The following is a 24,152-nucleotide window of genomic DNA, read 5'->3' as shown; positions in this document are numbered from 1 at the left end:
AGAATCTGGATGTTCCCACTCCCTTCGAGAGATCAAATCTAGGAGCTCATCAAAGGGCGGAGACACCCAGGAGGAGGAGGGCTGAGCCCCGAAGGCCTTGAGGAACACAGACTCGTCAGAGGAAGGGGGTTTGGTCTGCCAGCCGCCTCGTTGTTTGAGGACTTCCAGGATGTTCGCAAAGGAGACATCATCCGAGGACGACTTGGGGGACCCTTCCGCATCATCAAGATCTGTGTCCGAGGTGAGAGACTCGTCAGGGGAGTCGACATGCTTCCTCTTGCACTGTTTCTTTCTTGGGGGTTCCTCTGAAGACTCTTCAGAGGGACCTCCAGGAAGAGGGGGACCCCCAATGGGGGTGACCTCAGGCCCCAGGGCTCTGCTGTCTTGAGACAGGGGGACTACAAAGGAACCAGTCTCCGTGCCTAGGGAAGGTGCCGGGGAGACGGTGGAGGTAGCCAAAGAAGATTTGGCCAAAGCACTCCTCATGGCTCTAAAGGCCGGACCCCCAGAATCCTGGGAAGGTCCGACCCCCAAAGTCATAACAGCAGACGGCACTCCCGCAGCCGACGCACCGAGAGAAAGGCTCGGGACCGAAAACATCGGTCCCGAAGCGTCACCCCCGGGGCCGACCGAAGAGGTCCGTGTACCGAGCTCCGACCCGAAGGCCGGAGTAGGAGTAAGGGTCGGAGCCGACCCGGACACCTCCATCGGCTCCACCAGCACAGACTCCAACTGTGCCGAGGCTGTTGGAGGAGGAACCAAGGCTAAAGGGTGGACCATCGGCTCCGAAGCCGACTGGGCTGGAGCCGAAACTAACTTTTTGAAGACTGGAGACTGAAACAGCCTTTGGAGCACCCTGTCAATGTCCGAATCCGACATCTTGGAAGACCGGGAGGAGATCAAACGGGTCCGAGTAGACTTCTCCACCAGCTCCGAAGGACTGGGGGACCGGCTCCGAATTGACTATCAAAATCGGTGCCGAAGGAGACTCCATTGTAATTCCCTCGGTGCCGAAGAGGTCTTCGGCGCCAAAGGGGAAGAGTCTGAGAGGGCAACTCTCATCGGCTCCGAAATCAGCGGAGCCGATGAAGGTGACCCGCCTCTTGAAGCTCCAGCCATCGGCTCTGAAGCCAGAGGAGTCGAGGCTGGAGGCATCGAGGCAGACCGTTCCGCCCTCGGCTCCGAAGTCCGTGGAGCCGATGGAGAAGCCTGCCGAGATTTCTTGGTGGTCGGTTCCGACGGACTGGTCGGAGCCGACGATTTCTTTTTCTTTGAGGGAGAAGCAGAGGAAGATAAGGCCTCTTCAAAAGTAGGTTTGATAAGTCCTTTTAGTATCAATTTATTTTTCCTCTCTTGGAGGACTCGAGAGGAAAAAGCGTGACACACGCTACAAGACTCCTGAAGGTGTTTGGGTCCTAAACAGTACACGCATAGGGAGTGATCGTCCGTTATGGACATCTTGTAGCTGCATCTTGTGCATTTTTTAAACCCTGAGGGTCTGTGCTCTTTAGACATAATGCCAAACAGTTAGAAAAACACAGAACAATTTCACTTTACAGTAAAAGAGAAGTCAACAAGAATTTCACACAACAGGAGGGCCAAGAACCCTCTAACTAAAACGGGTACTTAACCACTTCACGAAACTCACACAAAAAAGCTCACTCACGCACGAGGGGAAGGCCCCTCTAACTCAAACGGAAACCTTACCCTGAAAGACAATTTTACCACAAAAATAATCAGAAAAACTCAATCATACACAGCGATAGCCGTTAGCTTTTGGTTAAATTTAAAAGAATTCCTGACAGAAAATTCTTATAAAGAAAGCACTTAGCTCAACCAAGCACGAGACCACGTCTTTGCTTGTAAGCGGCAAACGAGATCTGGGGAATTGGTGGTGGTGCATCCTGGGATATAGAATAGCTCAGCCAATTAGAGACTTCGCTCTATAGTATAGCGTGCCGAGTCGGAGCCGAGGATCGGCTCCGAACCCATCAGTACAGAATGTAGGCGAGATAGGATCACATAACATCATTAGTTCTGCAGGCCTATTTACTCCAAGTCTGCAATTGCTTTTCCAAATGAAAAATTATTGTCAGCTTTTCTATTGCACATCTCCTGGTCTTTAGTATCTTTTGAAGAAAGTATCTCCACCCATTCAAATTTCAGATCTGAAAAATGATACCCTCTTGGTGACAAGATTCCCTTTAGCACACTATCATCCTCTTTTTATTCTTCCTCCAATAGTCCATCCTCCCTCCACACTTTACACCAATATTCTGTTTCTTCCAAAATAGATCCTCTAGCCAAGTCTTCATCCACTCCATACTGTACTTCCCTATAACGGCTTTTGGATTCCGCCTTTCCCTCTTGTGCCAAATTAGCATTATACCACTTAATTTTATCTGGTCTAAATGTACATGGACTGCTATTATGCCTTGTCCTTATTTATTTACAGTACTATATTGTTTACACTGTCTTCTTTATTGTCATGTCAAGCCTTTCTCCCTGTAACTCTGCTGAAACAGGGCCAAAATACTCAGATTATCTTGGTTAATCAATGGAAATAAAGGTTCACTCTTGACCCAAGATTGTCCTTTTCTTATACACCGATATAACCATCTGCAAGATGCTTAACTAATTCAAAACTGTCCTTAGTATAACCAATATTCTCCCTCCAATCACAAACTTCCAGTCAAAAGTTCCCCAATACCAAAGCCTGAATATTGGCTTAGTTTCTGGTGTCATCCCAGGGGGATCCAGTACCAAACAGCCTGGGAAGATACAACTGACAGACCACGATGCTTTGCCAAAGATGCCCTGCATCTGTCTCACCTGGGCTCCTGGCAAAAGCTCTTGCCTCTCATATAGTGCCTTTTTAAAGAAAAAAGGTGATGAAGTTAAAACGAACATAAAAATTTCAAAATAACACAAACTAAAAAGGTCATGCTGCTAAACGCTAGGAGTCTAAACATGAAACTACACTCACTGCAAGCATTCCTAACCCTTAAAAATGCTGACATCTGTGCAGTCACAGAATCCTAGTTCCAAGCTGCGGAGAGCACCCCAGCCTTACCTGGTTACCCATCCTATCATACATTCAGACCACAAATTGTGGCCAGTAAAGCCAAAAGAGGTGGAGTTTCAATATACATTAAAGACATACACACCTCCAGACTGGTCAAACAGTATGACGCATAGGACACACTTCAGGTGCAACCAACCATTGACAAGACCTTATTCAAATCATAGCTAGCTACTGGCATCCAAATCTGACAAGATGCCCAATCCCCCTATTTTGACCTGTTCGAATCGATCAAGCTTCGACCCTTTACCCTGATCCCTGGTGACTAACTTCCCAAAACACAGACTGGAAGGGCTACTTATGCTAGAACATAAATGCCCAGAGATTCCTTGATTTTGTCAATGGAAGTGCCTTGGAACAGCTAGTCAATACCCTACAAGGGGCGATATCTTGGACCTAGTATTAACCAACATGAGTAACAACTGCAGCATCCCTATAGTATCATCCTCCCTGGTAAGATCAGATCAGAAAGTGGTCACTTTCGAAGTCACCATCTCCCCCAACCCCCCTCTAGCTAGGATGAGACAAAACTTCTCCAAAGTTGATTACAGCCTCCTGAGGAATGGTATAAACAGCTTCACAGCCCCTTCCCCTCTGTAGGAACTGGCACAAATATCCACAACTACACCAAAGCACTACACAAGCATTTATATAGATGCATGGAATCAGGAATACCCGACAGGACTAAATCATCCACCGCATGGAAGAGTAAACCTGTCTTGTGGACATCTGCAATAAATAAACTCCATAACAAAAGGAAAAAATTGCTGTCCAAGACCAAGAAGGAGCAGATGCCCAACTGGAAACAATGTCTCCTTAGCCTGAACAAGAAAATAAAAGAGCACTAGTGAAATCCTCCAAAGCAAACTTAAGAGTCCAAAACTGGCCACATCTACTAGAGACAGTCATAAGGCCTTCTTCACATATGTCCGCAACCTCAAAGGAAGCACCCAGACCTGTTCAGAACTGGTGGTCAAGGACATTATATATACAAATGCCAGAGATATATCAAAACGTGCAGGTTGATGGACTCAGCAAAAACTTTACCCGTCTGTCCCCCCAGCAGTAAATCAGGACAGCCTAGTACCTGCCCCCTTCCCCTTATATCTAGAAGAACAGGTCATCACTCTCTCAAAGGCAAAAAATACAGCCACCATGGGACCCAATAACAACCCAGGCAGGAACTTGCAGCACCATAATGCACCCTATTCAACCAAAGCCCAAGTACTGGCTTTGCCCATTTGAGTGGAGAACAGCCACTGTCATCCCTTTACACAAAGGTGGAGCATCCACCGATCCGGGAAATTATAGACCCATCAGCCTAACCAGCTTGATCTGCAAGGACGTGGAACAGATTATTATGGACCTCATTAACAAGGGCATTGGCAACCTCCAAACACTTGATCCCACACAGTTTGGCTTCGTCAAGGGGAGGTCATGCCTGCTAAATTTGGTCAGCTTCTTTGAGACAGTCACCAAAGCCATGGATGAATGGAAGACTGTGCACACCGCCTACCTTGACCTGGCCAAAGCCTTAGACACTATTCCCCACTTGGGCATAACAGATAAACTCTCTCAACTAGGCATCGATCCATAGGTTACTAAATGGGTAGCAAACTGACTCACTGATAGAACCCATGTAGTCAAACCAGGGGAAGCCACCTGAAATAGTAGACCTGTAACAAGAAGCATACCCCAGGGTTCGGTCTTGGGGCCTCTGTTATTTGGGATATACTTTTCTGAGGTGCAGACCAAAACCAGTGGGCTACAGCTGACCATGTTTGCAGATGATTGCCAGCTGGGTGCTGTCATCAATTCCCCTAGTGATGTGGACATCCTCCAAGAGGGTCACACTCAGACAAATGACTGCTGCCAGAAACATGGCTTCAAGCTGAATACCAAAAAATGTATCATCATCCCCTTTGGGGACAGTAACGTCCCAACAAATCATCACATTAATAAACGTCCTAAGCACTCGTCAGTCTGGAGGGATTTGGGCACCCAGGTTGATAAGCAACCCAACTTTTGACCACCATGTTGCTTCCGTGGTATGGAAAGCCTTCTACATGGCCCACCTCATAGGGGTATCTCATCCAGGAACAAGGTCATAACATCCCTGTATTCTTCCCTTATAAGGCCCATTATTGAGTACAAAGCACCTTTCAGCAAGTACCTCACAAAGCACATGCAGAAGCTGGAGAGACCACAGAGGTTCCACAACAGGAGAATCCAGGGCCTGAAACATCTACCATACACAGATCTACTCAGTTTCATACAGACTCCTCAGAGATTACCTCTGTCTGGCATACAAGGCGATCATGGACCTCACCTTGATGGGACTGCTGCATATCCGCAAGTCAAGTTCCACTCCAGTAACCCACACACATGGCCTCAACCTGGTCTGTGACATTAACAGGACTTGTTGGTGGGACAGATTTGTGTCCCAGAGACTCCCTCATCTATGGAATAGACTTCTCTCCACATCAAGCAGAGTACCTCTTTACCCCTTTCTAAGCACAGTACCTCTTTACCCCTTTCTAAGCACAACCTGGATAATCGGATGGGAAACAGAAAATATACTCCTGGGATTCCACCTATGTCCCTGCTGGACAGGGGCATTGGGTGCTGATTTGTCTAAGCATGGGCTAAACTCTCGGCTAGGCTTATAAGGGCGTCAGGGCCAATTGCCTAGTAACCTCCTATGATCCTACCAAATGGCTTGATAAACCTATGGAGGTGTATTTCAATAAAATGCATTTAACAAAAATCTGTAGACTTTTTTGACTATAGAATCCATTAATGTTGCTTCTAGGACCACTTCCATTAACTGAATAACTTACATTTTTCTTTTCTATCAGAACATGCAAATTACTTTTAACTTTCTGTCCCATTAAATAAACCCTCCCCCCACTGTCGCTACTCACATTCCCATCAGTAAGACAACATAATGGTCCACATTCCATCAAACACTAAAAAAATGCCTTATGTAAATTGAATGTTCCATTCTGGAGTTCTAGGAGGTTTGTTCCATCTGAAAATCAGAAACTCATCCTGCCTTTCTTAAAGCAAGCATGCCTGAACTTCTCTTCGATAGTGTACAGTGCAAATGGTTCAGTACAAATGGTTCAGTAAACAACATCCAAAAGCACCAAGCCATAGCCATCTATTCTAAACCTTCGCATCACTCTTCCTCTCTACATACGTTAGTCTCCGTCTCATACCTGTAACATCCTCTTCTCAAGCTTATCTTACTTTACTGAGAAATGAGCATGGTTAGAGAACAATGGACTGCTGCTTGTTTAATATCCATTATTCCAAATCTCCTCTCTTACCTCACTAATCTCTTATCCACATTCCAAATCTTCCTCATAAGCTCTCATTTTCTTAAACTATCCTCTACCTTTTACCAAATTACTTTTGCATAATGGCAGAATTATCTCTCTACCCATGCACTTGTGTTTTCACAAATTATAATTTACAAGAATATTACATTCATTAGTGGAGTCAAAGACTAGAATTGTAGACACTGGATATATCCACTAAAGTCAGCACTGTCAGGAAACTTGGCATAGTAAAGGGAAGGTAGACTGCTGTCAAGAATATCACTCTGTAGAAAATGCAAGAATCTTTTTCCCCTTAAAGGTGCTTTGGGACAGCCTCTCTCAGAGCAGGCAGCGGACAAATCTAAAAAAGAAACGTAGTAAGTTGAGCAGCGATGTACTTTGCTGTCAAATGGAGGACTTTACTTAATGGACACCAACCAAGGAAAGCAGAAAGGTTCCACAAGTCTATCTGGGGGTTACCTAATCATCATGTTGTGAAGCTGGTCTGCTTCTAGCTTATTACTAGCAATCAGCACGGAGTAACTAGCCCTCCTCAATACTCCAAGAGTACTTCAGTAGTGCTGAAAGATCCAACAGAAAAACATCTCTTCAGGAGAAGCAGGAAAGCTTTCAGACAGACAGCCTAAAAGGTTACTATCAAAGGATCATAGGAGATTACCAGGCTAATGGCCCTGAAGTCCTTACAAGCCTTGCCAAGAGTTTATCCCCAGGAGAGAAAAAAAAAAAAGAAACCTAAGTTAGCACCTACTGTCCCCTGCCAATAAGGGATGCAGGTGAAACCCCTGGGACAAATTTGTGGTTTCCCATCCACTCATCAAGGTTGCGCTTGAAGATGGTCAGCAAGGGACTTTACGTGCAAGAGAAGTCTACTCCAGAGACAGGGCAGCCTCTGGGAGACAAACCTGTCTCTCCAGCAGGTTTTGTTGATATCACATATTAGATTTAGGCCTTTCGAGTAGGTAATGCGTGAGGAGTTAGACTTATGGATATTGAGCATCTCTAGTAGGGCAGGGTTCAAAATTGCCTTGTAGGCAAGACACATACCACCTCTGAACAATCTGTACGATACAGAGTGGAGTGATAGTGATTTGAGTCTGTCTGCACAGGACAGGTGTTGGGAGGCCATGGATTCTGTTTCGGACGTATTTCTGTAGCCTTTCCAGTTGGTGCAACTGTTTGGAGAGGTACATACCACACGGGGTGTTGTACTCAATTACTGGCCTAATGAGGAAGGAATACAGAGATAATAACCTCCTTTTTTCTGGATGCAATACCTTATGAGTTGAACCAAGTAAAAGGCTTTTCTAACCACTGTCGCTACATGATGGTCGAATGTGAACATGTTATCAACCTGAGTACCCAGGTCTCTCACCACAGGTTGTGTGCTTAGGGGGTTGCCGTTGGATGTGGGAATCAGTAGGGGCCCTGTTTTTGCGAAATGGTAGGATAATACATTTTCATAGGTGTGTATTAGGCCAACGGCCCTGGAGCCTTTACAAGCATAGCCCACAGAAGTCACCTGGCATCATGCTGCCATTAGTTCCTGGTGCCTCTATCAAGTAGAGCCACTGTAGTGATCCCTGGGGTGAACTTTCTATTTCCCATCCACTCATCAAGATTTCTCTTGAAAAAAGGGCCAGTGAGGTGCACTGCTTGAAGTCTGGGAAGTCTATTCCAGAGCATGGGCATTCTCTGGGTTATGAACCTGTCCCTCCAGCATGTTCTGTTGATTGTGGTAACGAGGTTAAGGTCCCTGGAGCGTGTGGTGCGAAAGGATTGGGATTTCTTTACTTGCAACATTTCCAACAGGGATGGGTCAGACATGGCTTTTGTAAGTCAAGCAGAGATCGCCTCTTAATAGACAATATGAGAGAAAAGCTGGAGGTTTTTTTTTTTAGTCTGTCCATGTAGGGCATGTGTCTAAGGCCTAGGATCCTCTTCGTGAGGTATTTCTGTGGCCTTCCCAGCTGCTGCAGGTGTTTAGTAAGGTACATGCCAAATGGGGCATTATACTCCATGACTGTTCTAATGAGGGAAGAGTAGACAGAGATGAGGACCGCTTTGCTTTCTTCCTGGATGCAAAACCCTTGGTAATGAGATGTACCACATAGGGCTTTCTGACCACAGTGGCAATGTGGTGGTCGAAGGAGAGGTTGCTGTCAAAATGTGTCCCCAGATCTCTTAACACCTTCAGTGTTCAGTGGGCTACCATCAATGTGGTAATTAGTGGAAACTGAGTTTTCCCAAAGGGAATGATGACTTTTTTTTTTTTTTGGCATTAAACTTAAGACCATGGTTTCGACACCAGTCGTTGGTCTCAGTAAGGCCTTTCTGTAGGATGTCTGCATCACTTGGGGAGTTAATAATGGCTCCCAGTTTGCAATCGTCTGCAAACTTGGTCAGCCAGAGCCCCTCCGTGTTGACCTAAACTTCTGAGAAGTAGATGCCAAACAGGAGAGGACCCAGGACTGATCCCCGTGGGACTCCACTAGTGACTGGTCGTCAGTCTGACTTGAGTCTGCTACTTTCACACTGTGGGTTCTGTGAGCCAATTTGCAACCCACCTAGTTTGGTGAGTCTATCAATAATTCCCAAGTGGGGAATGGCATCAAAGGCCTTGGCCAGTTCAAGGTAGGCTGTATGAACTGCCTTGCCCTCATCCACAGCTCTGGTGACTGACTCAAAGAAGTCAACCAGGTTCAGCAGGCATGATCTACCCTTCACAAAACCAAATTGCATGGGATCCAGAGTTTGGAGATTCCCTATGTCCTTGTTAATTAGGTCTATGATGATGCAGTCCATAGCCTTACATATCAGACTCGTCAGCTAATGGGGCAATAATTCCCAGGGTCTGTAGTCACTCCCCCTTTATGGAGAGGGATGACTAGCAGTGCACCATTCTGTAGGGGCAAAGCCCGAGGTGAAGCTGTGATTGAACAGGGCACACAGGTGTACTGCCAGTTCACTTTGTAGTTCATGTAGAACACAGCCAGGGACATTGTCAGGTCCCATGGAAGCTATATTCTTCGCCTTGGACAATGCAGCTTTAACCTGTGCTACAGTAATGCTGGGTGCCTGCCATTCTGCCGGTATGGTGATTGGTCCTTTGGGGGGGGGGGGTGAGAGGAGTAAAGTTGACAATATCTGTTGGCTCAGTATAGGAGGTACCATTGTGCAGTAACTCAGAGCAAATCTGGGTATTGCCGTGGAGATTCTTGCTACAGCTGTAGAAGGCTTTGTGGTTGTTTTTAGTGTCTGCCGCAATCCTGCCTTCATATAGCTAGCTTTAGATGTTTTGATGAGGGATCTCAACTTTTTTTTTTTTTATTTATTTTTTTTTTAGGCTAATAAGGGAGTTTTTCCAGTCTTGGGACTTCCACTTTTTTCTGCAACAGTTTCTTCCTTCTGTTGTAGAGTTTGTTAATGGCAGACCACCACCAGATTAGCTTCCTTTTTTTGGAGGAGAGCTTCTTGGTTCTGTTGGGTATGGTCAGTGCCATTCATTTATCTACATGTTCGTACAGTGCATTGATGTATGATGTGGCAGTCATGCACCTATTTTGTATTTGCATGGGTGCCGTGAAGTTAGCTATCTCTGTTTTTAGGAGCCCAAAGTCAGCTTTGGAGAAGTTTTTCATAATGGTTACCTTTGCTGCTGGTGTGGGTGAGATGTGGATTTCCATGGTAATTAGTTTGTGGTCGGATCTAACCAGGCAGGAACTGACTACTGGTGTTGAAACAACGGTTGCAGTGTTAGTAAGTCAAGGATGTTGCTTCCTCTAGAGAGGGTAAGAATGAGGTAGTCCAGCGCATTGGAATTAATGAATTCCATGAAGCAGTGGGCAAGTGCATTGTTGCACGAGTAGTTTTCCCAGTTAATGGAGAGGAAGTTGAAGTCACCCATATGAGAGTGTTGGGTTGGACCCTAATAGTTTCCAGGGTGATTAGGAGAGTCCTGGGGCATGATTGAGTACCTACAACAGGTTATGACCTGAATCGCCATCTTACCCACTGTTAGTTGTACCTGAAGTATCTCTGATGCGTTATGCTGGGCTACTAGTCTGGACGTGTACGTACCCTTTATGAATATGGAAACACCACCTCTTTTGGAGCTTCGGTCCATTTTCTGGGGCCGAAAGGTGTGGAATGAGTTACAGCCTGGTAGCGCAGGGGGTGCTTTCTGCTGCTTTAAACCAGGTCCCCGTTACAACAAAATTATCGATGTTCTCCATTTTGAGGAGTGCTTTGAGCAAGTGCATCACGTTGAGCAGCATGACCCGCAGATTGCATTTATTTATATCTGTTACGGTGGTAATTTGGCCTTTGGAACACTGCTTAAAAAAGGCCCTATAGGGGTAGCAAGAGCCTTAGCCAGTATCCAGGGGACAGATGCAGGCCACCTCTGGCAAAGCATCAAGGTCTGTGAATATAATGTCATCCCAAGCAAACAGACACTGGATCCCCTTAGAAATGACACCAAAAACTTAACCAATTGTTGAAGCCAATCATTTTCTGCTTGTACTGCAGTATAATTCTGGGTGACGGTAGAATGCTGCTCAGGGCTAGGGTCATACCTGCCTGGGCCACATAATCCGAGAGCTCCACCATGTCTCTTTTCATGTAGTCCAGGGAGGTACGTCTCAGATCATTCACACCCACATGGACAATGACAGAGTCATACTTGTACTTGTTGTGGAGTGACTTAAGTGCGTTTGTTATGTGTTGGATCCTGGCACCCGACAGACAGATGACTGTTACCTTCTCCTTATTCAACCTAGTGAGTGAGACATCAATGTGCCTCACTATTGAGTCACCTATGATTAGTGTAGTAGGCAAGCTGTTTTGCCTTAGAGGCTTAGGTTGAGAAGCACACTGTGTAGGTGAGCTGTGTGTCTTGTGATTTGTGCTGTGCCGTGGTGGTCGAGTGCATTTCTGATTTGGAGGTCTCTGCTGTTTGGGTAGATTTCTATTGAGAGCCTCTATGAAGGTGGGTGTGTGGTTTGTGTTTATGTGACAGCTGTGATGGTGGGTGTTCTGGAGGGCTATGTGTTCCATGTGCTGCAGGTGTTGACCTTCTCCTCTTGACCAGCTATTCCGGTCTTGGCTGGAGAGTGCATGTCTTCTACTTTTTTGTGTTTAACTTAAGGTCATCACTTTGGCACCAGTCATTTGTTGCTGTGAGACCCTCTTGCAGTATGTTACCATTTGGGGAGTCAATTACTGCACCCAAATTACAGCTGTCTGCAAACCTGGTCAGTCACAGGCCTTCTGTCTTTGCCTGGACCTCTGAGAAGTAGATGCCAAACAATAGGGGTCACAGGACAGATCCCTGGGGAACACCACTAGTGACAGGTCTGCTTGTGGAGGTGCCTATTCTGACCTGTGGGGTCCCATCAGTGAGCTAGGTGGCCACCCACTTGATGAGATAGGGATTTACACCACGTTGTTAGCTTTTCAATGATGCCCGAGTTGGGGATTGTGTCAAATGCTTTGGGCAAGTCATGGTAAGCTGCATGTATTGACTTTCCCTCATCCAGATCCTTGGCGACAAGAAGTCAACTAGGTTCAACAAGCAAGATCTGCCCTTGACTAATCCAAACTGGGTGGGGTCAAGTGCTTGGAGACTGCCTATGTCTTTATGACATCCATAATAATACGCTCCATGGCTTTACAGCTCAGGACTTGTCAAGCTAATGGGGCGATAGTTTCCAGGGTCAGTAGTGGCACCACCTTTGTGCAAAGGGATGACAATGGCAGTTCTCCACTCTGCTAGAATGAAGCCTGTGCTTAGGCTGTGGTTGAATAGGGTGTTCAATGATGACGTTCGTTCTTGCTGGAGATGGTGCAGAACACAGCCTGGGATACTATCTAGTCCCATGAAAGCTGTGTTCTTTGCCTTAGATAGGGCCTTTAACACGATCTAAGGAGATGTGAGGTGCAGAGCAAGTATCAGGGATGCTGAATGGCCTTTGGGAGGACATGGGGGTTAAGTTTGAGCGGAACCTACCTGCTAGCAGGCTGTCTAAGTCAACAGATCAGTGTAAGCGATACCATTAAGTACTAATTCAGAATAAACCTGGGGTTTGCCATGGAGGTTTCTGATGTAGCTGAAGAAGGCTTTGCGGTTTCCTTTTGTTTCGGAGTCTAGTTTTGATTCATAACTGGCTTTGGAGGTTTACTCTCTAGTCTGTCCTTTGTAAGGTGGGCTCTTTACCATGAAAGGATGTGTGTAGCCACTTCAGCTTTGATTTAAAGCCAAACGCCAAACAGGGGCTGCACTTATCAAGATGCACAGCAAATTTCCCAGGGCAAGAACTTCAGCTCACTTCCTTTTTTTTTGTACACCGAAGCCACAGATGACATCTCAATCACTTTCAAGAATATGCAAGCTTTGATGAACGACACATCCTTCTATTCATGCTACGGCCTATCCCAGGTGTAAGCAACTGGAGTCTGGGATGTGACACCAGTCCATTACAGAGTGTGCATGCGCATACAAAAACACACACAATCACCAATTATCTTGCCCGGCCATGTTTAGAAGACACCTTGATAGAAACCCACACCCACCCAGCTATTACTAATGCCCCCCCTTTTTTTTCAGTCACTTCTCAGAGGAAGAATGTACCACTTGTCTCCTTTAAGGCATACTACCCTGCAAAGCTCTACAAACATGATTGAAGAGATCTTGTACCCTTGTGCATCTATGGCTCTCTGCCTCAGTAAAACAAGGCTTTCCACTATATCATAAGCAAAGCCATCAGAACTAAATGTGCAAGTGCACAAAGAAGTTAGCTGATTACATGGTATATTCCCCATAAGTCATAAAGACCCAAGGAAGATCCAGCGCTTCAACACAGCTATGAAAGCTATTTTGATCTACCAAAACTAGTAGCTCTTCAAAATAACATCTGTTTCTACCCTTAATGAAGTATGCAAATTAACTGCCTGAAATGTCCAACACAACAGTGACAGCATACTATTCTTAAAGCAGTAAATTTGGATAAAATATTTGTACGACTTTTGAACCACAAAAATGACATACGCGCGCACACACAATCTGTACTTACTCGTGACAATAACAGAATGACAAATTTAGTAAAATGTGTTAAATTTTATATATTTATGGCTGTACCAAGTTAATTTTTTTCCTTTTTCTGAAATCAGAAGATGCAAGTGACTTGTTCAAGAAAAAAAAAAAAAAACGGAACTCCATTCCATTTTGGAATGACAAATAAGAGAGACCAGCTTTACAATGACTACAACCCCAAATACAGTGCAGCTCAAATGACCAAGAGTAAAATCCCTGGAAGCGTACACTGTTTTAGCCTTGAGTTATTTATAAATTGAATAATTACTGAAGAATGGTCGAGCAAAACACCACCCTTGCTTAAAATGTGACTTTCTTACTTCACATGGAGAAGTCTTTGAATCTTATCAATTATATGGGTGGTAATTTAACTATAACCAAAAAAGCAGATTAATTCATTAACCAGACATCTACAGCAGAGACTTTATAGCATTTTAAGAAAAGATTCAAATTAAAAAACATTACTGAGAAGTAGAACGTGAAGTGTTAAAGTATTGGTAATTATGCTCACTTTGGTTCAAGTAGCAGCTAGTTACTTGCCTAGCAAATTAATTGTATTGTTACTAGTAGATTTCTGTTGTTCAGCATTTTCTGAAGCCTATGAGGACTGTTATCCAACCCAGCTAAAATATAACACTACAAATTAGCAGGTAGTATTACAAGAACAATGCTGGCATAAGTAGAAATAAATGTACCAGTAACTTATGTCTTTCTTGCACCAATTTCCCCCAACTACTTCCAAATGGTTCATTAAGTATGAACTCATATTAAACATATTATAACGTAAAATCACTTACTCAGAGGAAGGGTTAGCCCCAAGAGATTCCCCATGCAAAAGGAGGCATCTTGTCTTCTGCAGACATTTCTGAGACCATCCTCCAAATGCTTTTTCAGGACAAGTAAAGCATTCATGAGATTTCAAAACAAAACTATAAACTTTATCTACAAACATGTCAAGAATACCAGTTTGTACAAGTTCTGTGGTTCAACACAAACGTGTTTCAGTCAAGCTGAAGAAAACAGGAAGTGAGTGCAGTTGTGTCTCAGTCTGCCACATTCAAGAAAGAGTGAGGTGTCAGTCTTTCTGAAGAGAAACAAGAAAGAAAGCTTAACGGATATTACACTACGAGAAGTAAGCAACTTGCTTTCAGAGGTATCCATCACTTACTTGTATCTGAAGTTGAACAGAGGTATGTGGGTTTGTCTGTGTTGTATACACAGCTGTGTGGGGAGGAACATCAAATAAGCGGCATGTTCAAAAAATTATACAACACTCAAAGCTATGCACTGATTCAAAGATATAGTTTCAGTACAAACCAGGTTTTTACTACAAGCCATAACACTGCCACACAGGTCTTTACTACAAACCATAGTAACACTGCCTCTACCATCTTCCAATTTCCTTAAAAACACAACATGCATATTAGGGAACTGCTCACAGACAGACACATTCAAGCATTAGGTCAGGGCCTACTATATACTTTATGGGGGGGGGTTAATTTGCTGTTTAACAACAGTCTCAGCAGACGTTTTTGAACTTTGTTTCGAGAGACAAGAATCATTTATATGTGTTAAAAATACCCGGCTATAGGTAACGAAGCAGCAGATATCAACAGCTGCAACTTGCTGACAGACATTTTGTTATCACTCAACCAGTCCCCCTCCCCCCGCAAAATAAAATCTTGACTAAAATATTCCAAGACCATATAATCCAAGAAGAACAGGACAACAAAAAGAAAGGCACGTAGTCAGACAATCTTTATAGTCTCCTGAACAATACCGCTGTATGGAGCTGTGAATGTGCTTGCTAAAAAAAAAAAAAAAAAAAAAGATTTGTGATTTGTTACAGTTTAACTAATAAAATATACAGCACTCTTCTTTCAGCTTTTCCCGGTTAGAGATCGCCACAGCGGAACTCCGGTCCGCTAATGATTTGCAGAAGATTTTTACGTACTGGCTTGCCGGGCCTAACGCACAACCTTCAACGAAGGAACGCCCATTCACGCATGTCGCTACACAGAAGACACTCTGAGAATCGAACGGGCAACGTCTATACAGCACTAATATGCATACATAAACTGTTTGTTCACCAAGTGCAGACACATTCCCTACCATTTTTGAAAATTCTCCAGATTTTCTTTAAAGTCTTTACCTGCAAGTTATAAAAGGGCATTATTAAAGAGCAGAGATTAAAACTTTCAAATTGCTAAATACTAAAATTCTCAACTTCTTCCTATATCTTCATATACATTATCTTACTCTTAACATGCTCACTTTGAGGAAAATTTTGAAAATCTAGTAAGTTACCCTCACTATTTTAAACTTTCCCAGATTCCATCAAGTTCTCAGCCTGACTATAATGTTGGACTGCTTTATGTAATAATAGACTGAATTATGCATGCATAATATATTCTTAGCCTGACGACATGTTTATACTAAATTGTGCATGTCTGCAATGTATCTTTGGAGCTTTTCTCCCTGGGTCTCCACTGAAAACGGGCTCTTCTCGGGCCAGTGGACTTCCCAGTCAAACTGAAATAAATAAACTAATTAAATAAGAAGTAAACATATTTGTCCTCACTACACCTAGACTCACTCAAAAATGTTCTACTTATTTCATGCCTAGCCATGAAAAAAAAAAAAAAGAAAAGCTATAAAATTCAGACTAAATTACCTCAAAAAAATCTATCTGGACTGATGGGGAGACTGGTTAATATGTGCATGAGCCAAAAGATACTCAACCAAATCTGTGCGTACAGCAGCAATAATGGAAAACACGTGGAAGACAGAACATTAAAATCATAGTCCTTTCAAGCTAAACACACGAAAACGAGTGATACACAGAAGGCCAAAATTGGAAGGAAACATATCAGCATGCGGGGAGGAGGCACTAACAAGGGAAAGGTGACGTGAAAAAGAAAGTTGCCTATTACATCACAGATAACATGCAATGCCGAGAAAGTTACAGTTGGGAAAGTACCTCAGAGATACAGACTTAGTAAAGTCAGAAAGATTGCCATACAGAAAACACCTAGCATTTATATGTACAGGACTGCAATACCATACACTTAGTGAATGCCTCCAATACTCAAGCACAGTCAAAGGGAAATGGGAGTGATCAAAGTTGGTAAATGTCAAGAAAAAGTACTAGGCTGCACTTCAAATGGAGAAGAAGGAGAAAGCAATGTCATTTTCTTCCACTGTGGCAAGTCTTAGTGAAGCCACAACTGGAATAATGATCCCTAAACAACAAGCTTCACTGAAGAAAGGACTTTGAGCTAGCAGAGGCTGTGCAGAGGGACAACTAAATTACCAGTGAAGTGACAGAGGTCTACAGGAAGTAAATGCCTAAAGGCAATGGCTATGTACAGGCAGTGCTGAAAGAATAATAGAGGGTGAAGGAGGTGTGGCCGTCTGTCAGAAAAGTAAATTTTTTTAAATCTGTTTTAAGGAATGATGTATTAGGGAATGCCATGGAACAAGAAATGGCAGTCAGCAGGGAAAGTAAGTGGAAGACTGGGAAAAAATGAAAAAAGCAGAGGGGTAAGCTGAAGCAATCATTTGGACATCATCTAGTTCATGTAACTGTACTCACATTAAATGTGTAATAAACATTCTGCTTCCAAGCTTACACACATTTTGTTTCTACAACTGGAAACAGTACAGTACAAAAAGCAAACAGCTAATTTAGGCTCAGATACCTACAACATTAACTGCTTCCTTTGCTATGTGCCAGTTAAAGCCCTTCAGCATACAGTGTCTCCCTATGCAGCTTTAACTAGCTCACTAAAGAATATGACACACAACAGCATCTCAGATACTTGTGGCTTGCTCTCCTTTGGAATACATTAACTTTCATCTATCAAGCCACATCACCTGTCAGAATTGCAATATCAAATTTGAGAAGTAGTAGGAGATCCCTAACTGGGAAAAGCCGAAAGACTCAACAAGGCTGACCTACATGAGTGACAGCAGAACCTTGTTATTTAATCAGATATACATGGCAGACTTCACACACACACCACTGCAAAGGATAAAACAGATGGCCTTTTATAAACTAGCCTGTCCCTGGAGACAAAATTATCAAATTACAAGCAAAAACTCTCAATAAAAGCACTGAAGCAGCTGGATCAAATGTTAACTCTAGAATCATATCTACAGTGACCAGTAGAAGGTTTCCAAATGTTAGCTCTCTCTGCATCATTGGGAGCATGCAGCGGTACACTTGCTACCCCAAAGCCATGTTACACCTTTTGCAGTCTCACACAGAACACGCTCAGTCATGATCTTTAATAGTTTAACGTCTTCAGGTACAAAAATGTGAGTAGGTAGGATTCTATTAGACATCAAGACACAGACCTCTACTGAGCTTTTCTAGGTTATAAATGACATGTAATCTGAATGTCCTGTGCAGATTCACCCCACTTACACTTTCTGTTTACCTGCTGGAATCAAAGCAAACAAATGCCTCAACCATCTTAAGAAATGCAAAACAGTAATTAAAAGGTACCAAGAAACAAGGTCCATCACATGTACACCTCGGATTTTATAATGGTTCTCATTTAAAACCACTCTCTACATTATTTTACAAATGTAGAAGTAAAAGCAAATCAACTTCTAAGCTCAACAAACCTCCCCATATGATGCAAGCCAAGACAAAATGATGATTTCTGCAAGGTATTTGCCCTTCAAAATGATTTACATAAAAAAAATCAAATACAAAAGGATCTTATGTCTTTTACTAAGCAAAAAATAAAACATAATTAATTAAACTACTACTATTGCTTCCTGCTCAAATTATCACATTTCAAAATCCTTAACACCCTTGTTACCTCTGCATCAACGGACTGTGATACTGTGCAAAGAAAAAGTACTTAAAAGGACAATGAAATAACAGAAGTCATGCTGGGTAAAAACCCTCATTACTAACTTTCTTTTGTGTGACTGTCTGCAAGTTCATCATTACTCCATACGAATATTCTAGATTAAAGTAAAATTCTTTAACAGGAAAGCACAGTACAGAACCTGCATGAGTTAACACTACAAATGTTCAAAATCACCCCTAACCCATTAATATACAACATTTTGACACACAAACACCCTCCCCAACCATTAGAGTGTCACACTACCTCATAGAGACATGATGAAACATCTATGTGGGCCCATCTCTTTTAAAACTTCTCATTCACATTAACTCCTATATATCTTTACATCAGTGTTTATTTTTTTTTCAATTAACAAGATATTTTCAGAACAAAACCAAGATGTGCCTAAAGATATAGTAGTTTATTAATTTTATCTGCCTAGATACTGGCTTTTGTGATTTTTACAAACAGAATCCTGGTTGACAATGATCACTTATCAGCAAACCCTCCCAATTACAAGCAGCATATACATTCAGGCAAACATGTTTCTCACCAAAAGTCTTACTTCTGTTTGTTCCTACATGGCTTTAACCTCATTAAATTAGTAAACAGACATTATACTGTTTTCACGTTTTTATTTTAACTGGATGAGATGGCTGGCTATTCTCTCTCTTTCTGTATGTATATACAGTTTACTATCATTACATCGACTCACAGGCAATTGAGTCCGAATATGATCGATGCACCTCCACGAAAGTCAGAATGTTGAATTCCGGTATACCCACCACAAATACCGAACATCAAAACTCCCTGCCACCCTAGACTCAAGAACAAACATTACCATAGATCCAGAAAGAGGCAAGGTAGGACAGTCACCAACATTCCACCGTTCTGGATGAAGGACATCGTGGAGGTGGCCTTGATGACCTGTGAGTCAACATAATGATGGTAAACCTGCATACAAATACACAACAATAATGTGTGGCTATGAATATGTATTTTTCACTGCTGGCTCTTTTTTCCTCAACTGGATGAGGTTGACTGGCTACTGGCTGTCTACACATACTACCTATATACGGTTCATAATCATATACTAATGACCACCACAGCCTTTATAAGCCTAGCCATGTAATCTAACTCACTTGCATCCCTGAGCATTTATTAGGAGTGGGTATTTTAGCCTAGAAGTTATGGAGATGGGGTATGTAAGTTTGGGCATTACCGTCTTACTCTGCTTATCAAAGACATGGGGGCCAGACCTGGAATGAATTTCCAAATTTCCTTCCATTGGTCAAAGTCATGCTTAAATAGGGTTAGAGATGGGCTCTGCTTCACATGGATGGAGAGCCTGTTCCAGAGCATGGAGATCTTCCGAGACACATTATCCGCCTCACTCAAACAGATGCCCTACGCAGTTAGGCTAAAGAAACTCCAGCTCTACTCAGAGGCGATCTGTGCCTGACGTATAAAGCCATGTCCAACCCAGATTTAATGGACATGCTTCACCTCAGGAAATCCAAATCCCTTAGAGCTACACGCTCCAGAGACATAAACCTCAGCACAGAAATAAATAGGACATGCTGGAGGGACAGATTCATATCCCAGAGGCTCCCCTCACTCTGGAACAAAATCCCAATCCATGTTAGGCAGAGCCCCTCAATGACCCTCTTCAAGAGAAATCTTTGACGAGTGGATGGGAGATCGTAGGTTTACCCCCGGGGATCTCTTCTGTGTCCCTACTAGACAGAGGCATAGTAAACTAACCTTAAAAGGGCTATCTTCTGTGACCTACTATACAGAGGCACAGTCGAATAATCTAAAAGGGTGGCGAAAGCCAAACACACTCTGGCTAGGCTTGTAAATGCCCTAGGGCAGATAGCCTAGTATCAACCCATGAATTAACATGTCTTATTTATGTCACAAGCAAGATTTTAAATCCTTGGATCTGGCGATTCTGATGCAGTTTGTTGTGTTTGTTTGCGTGTATATGTATACATACAGGCGTAAGTGCGAGCATGAGCACACACAAACTACAGTCTCTCCACATATTTATTTACCGTTTGTCTGTCTGTTGGTTGACCAGGTAGGTGAGCTGGTACAGGACCCCTTTCAGCCAAAACCCAGGCCATATGGCAAGCGCAATGACAGCAACATTCACACAAGCAGAGTGTACAGTAGATAAATTAATATACATTACAAAAAAAAATGAAGAAATAATCAAGAAAGACTTAACACCGGCAAGTAGGAAAAAAAACTAAGTACTATTAGCAATCAAAATACTGTCAAGTAAGAAGACCAGGTCTATTCACAGTGTAACAGTACGCTTAGGAACATCACTACTAATATTTTAAATGAAAAAAAGAGTAGCAATTCAAATAAATGTGAAGTAATTTAATCTGTGGTGTAAAGATATGGGTTATATATTTACACAAACACATACACATGCTGCATTTAACCTACATATATTCATGTATACACCCATATCACTGCACTTAATCCTTTCCCCATGGCTGGGTTATGTATGCATACTGCACTTATCCTTTCAACTGTGGATCCAGCTTATGGCTTAACAGAGCTTGAAGGAGGGTGGTGGCAAAGCCTATTGCAGAAACTCCATCTAACGAAAACATGACCACCTATAACTGAACTCATGGCCTCAAGCCACCACTAAGTGCATAGACAGTCTAGCCAGGCATTGCACGTGTGGCAAAGACTGCAACTGCACTGTCCCAACAGTAACACATAATGCATTACACACAGCACTTTCTTGATACAGGGAATTTTGTAAGAAGCATAAAAAAACTCATTAGCATGCTGACTGCCATAATCTCTGGCTTTCACCCTTCTGTTCTACCATAACTCTCCATCTCCTGGAATCAGGAACAATTTAAAAAAAATGTAAAATTAACACGAGAAGTTGACAGAACAGCAACGTAAATTAGTATGTATTTTCTGAAGCAAAATAAATTTAGAAAGCGTAATACACCACCTTTTCTCTCAAAAATCACCAGTTTTAAGGGACAGAAGTTTGAGACAAAATTGTGGGCTGACATACTCCTCTCCAAAACGTGGAACTCTACTTCTCAAAAAGAGAAAAATGTAGTACAGTTACTTACAACTAGAAATCTCACTGGATTGTTAAAATGTTCACGTATACTTGATTAAAACGTATTTTGATGAATTAATTATTATTTACCATACGAAACAAATTATTATTACTGACTGCCGTAACAGTCCCTTTCAACGTGCACTAAAAGGCTCAAAATGAGATGCACTCCACAGGTACGTGTATGTCTACCAGTATGCCATAACTCTGAACTATCCCAGGTTTTGAGAAACGTTCCTAGTTTTGCCTTAAATTTTTGCCATGTTCCACATACACAATTTGACATTCTGACGAATCTGAAACTTAATAATAATCGATAATGCCAACATAGTTTTGTATTTCTATACAAACACCTGTTATTCTACCAACTTTCAAAGTGAATTAGAATAATAATTTAAAAATGTCGCCGATTTTGACCCACCTTTTCTAATTCGTTTTGGCTTTGTCCCTAATTCTTCAGTAAATCAGCTAGAGAGGGATAGTGTCCTAGGGCATGGCGGGAGGGAGCGGAAAGGACCAACAGGGGATAGAAGGGGGTTATGATTTAAAAAAGGGGTCATCCAGTTATCCGACTATCAAATATCATTACACACTTTACAAAAATGTTAGTATTTTGCTTAAGGACAGCACTTTTTCAGCCCAATAACTGAAAGTATGATTAATCGACTACTAACAGAAGGTCCGATTTCCATTTAAAAAAAACAGTGAGCTTTACTTATGGATAGATTCAGGTTGGGACTTGCTACACTGACATAAAGAAAGCGGTCAGACAACTGCCAGTAGAGATTCCTCAGATCAATAATAAAGTAGCTGCACGTCAACTGCCGGTATCACTTCCTCGAAAGTAGGTTGACGTTATCTTTTTACCACCTCCGCCCCCAAGGTCGGGAATCAGAGCCTGACATACTAAAAGAAACTCACAAAGATCTGTGAAATCCCAACACATGTGTCTAAGGAATAATATTGCCAGCTTGCAAACTTTTATTAAGCGACGAGCGGGGAACAATAACAGGAAGAACAGTTGTTGAAAGACAAGTACCCAAGCGTGATTTGGGGGGTAGAAGAGTAAGGAAAATGACTTTATTAAAACTGCTTTAACCCATACCCCCTCACAGCGGTGGGTTGGGGGTGCTAAACCAGCCCGAGTGACTGCTGCCGCTGGCCCTCTCAAGCTGTGTGGAAACGAATTCAAGGAAGTGTGTGACGAGACAAGAAGCAAGAGTAAGGAAAAGGACTTTATTAAAACTGCTTTAACCCATACTCCCTCACAGCGGTGGGTTGGGGGTGCTAAAGCAGCGCAATGAGCGCCTGCTGCCGCTGGCCCTCTCAAGCTGTGCGGAAACGAATTCAAGGAAGTGTGTGACGAGACAAGAAGCAAACTTCAACTTCTGTTTTCACAGTCTCCACTGCTTTCTCGCCTTTTGCGATGAAGGAAAAACATCTACTACTACTCTACTCTGTTCATCGGTGTTTTCCCCACCCAGAGAAACCCCCAATATCTACACAGATTGCGAAACTTCAATCGCTATACGTTAGAATATATTACAATACCTGGAAGTGTCGGAGCCAGGCCACTTGTATGAACTTCCCCCTTCCAGCTCCTCGTCCTCCGACTTGTAACAGGTGTATTCAGTGTGTATACGCCGAGAGGCCCCTAGGTCCTAGTGCTGGCTCCACCCCGCATCCTTCTCTACCCGGACCTGAAGGTTGGGCTACTCGTTCTCAGGACCAGCCAACCCAGCCCTGAGGGCAGAAATGAGGGATACGTTGTAGTCATGGGGCAAGAGGGTAGTACTGGATAAGAACCTCAGAGGCTGTTTTGTATTCGAGTGCTGTGCTTTCTTCCCTATTATATTAGTTATATATCTAAAATAAAGCGTTCTCCTTTTGTTTCTTATGTGTGAATGCATTTGAAAACATGTTGGTCTTACAGAAGTTTAGTTTCCGCAGTCCCATTTTTGGGGGAAATGGTAGTATTTTTTGGGGGGGGCATGGCTTTGTTCGTTAATTCCAGACTCGAGGGAAACGCCAAAAATAATCTGAGACAAAAGCCCCAAACCAGGGACACTTCTAAATACTAGGGTTACCACCTGTCCCACTTTGCGAGGGACAGTCCTTCTTTGGGCAGTTGTGTCCTGCAAAATATTGTGAGAAAATGGCAAATGTCCTGAGATTTTAGGACAAAAGTATTTTCTATATTGTATGTAATAGTTGCATAAAACAGTCATTCTGTATCTGAAACACCTACATGTTATACGAAACAGAATAAGGAACAAAAATGATACAAGAATAAACTTTTATTCAGGCAAACAACTGAAGTTCTGTCCTTTGTAGTGGCCATGGGTATGTTTTGCCTTGCAAAATCTGATGTTTGTAGCACAAATGTCCCACTTTGGCCATTTGGAAAGGTGGCAACCCTACTAAATACCGATTGTATTAATTTAAAAGGGCAAGAGAATAAATATGTATAAATTACACATTGAGTTTGTAACTATAACTTGTGTCGTTATTTGCTGTGTGTGATCCAATACTTTTCATCGCCTGTTTTTGGAGAGGAAACAATACTTTGAACCATAATATAGCATCGGAGTTTAAAGTACAGCTTACCTTACACAGGCCACTTCTACAGTATAGTTATAGAGGACTATTTAGAAAAAGTGGCCAA

At 42.8% G+C, this 24,152-nt stretch overlaps 1 protein-coding gene across 2 annotated transcripts in view; it reads right to left on the bottom strand.

Annotated features, from left to right (window-relative positions):
* The window catches only part of GALNT6 (polypeptide N-acetylgalactosaminyltransferase 6), a 1,315,790-nt gene extending 1,292,499 nt beyond the window's left edge, over positions 1 to 23,291 (bottom strand). Inside the window, exon 1 of one of the 2 annotated variants that reach the window (XM_044083436.1) lies at positions 23,039 to 23,291. The gene's annotated coding sequence lies outside the window, so the exon portion shown is untranslated. Of the gene's footprint in view, positions 1 to 21,908; positions 22,995 to 23,038 lie in introns of those variants that run through there. The other variant, XM_044083437.1, reaches the window with a different exon arrangement.
* Between the last annotated feature and the right edge of the window lie 861 nt (positions 23,292 to 24,152).

Source organism: Protopterus annectens, chromosome 9.part0 (genome assembly GCF_019279795.1).
Source record: "Protopterus annectens isolate FY-2018-M chromosome 9.part0, PAN1.0, whole genome shotgun sequence".
Lineage (NCBI taxonomy): Eukaryota > Metazoa > Chordata > Ceratodontiformes > Protopteridae > Protopterus > Protopterus annectens.
Note: the sequence above shows the minus strand (reverse complement) of the source record. Positions and strands in the feature narration are given on the sequence as shown.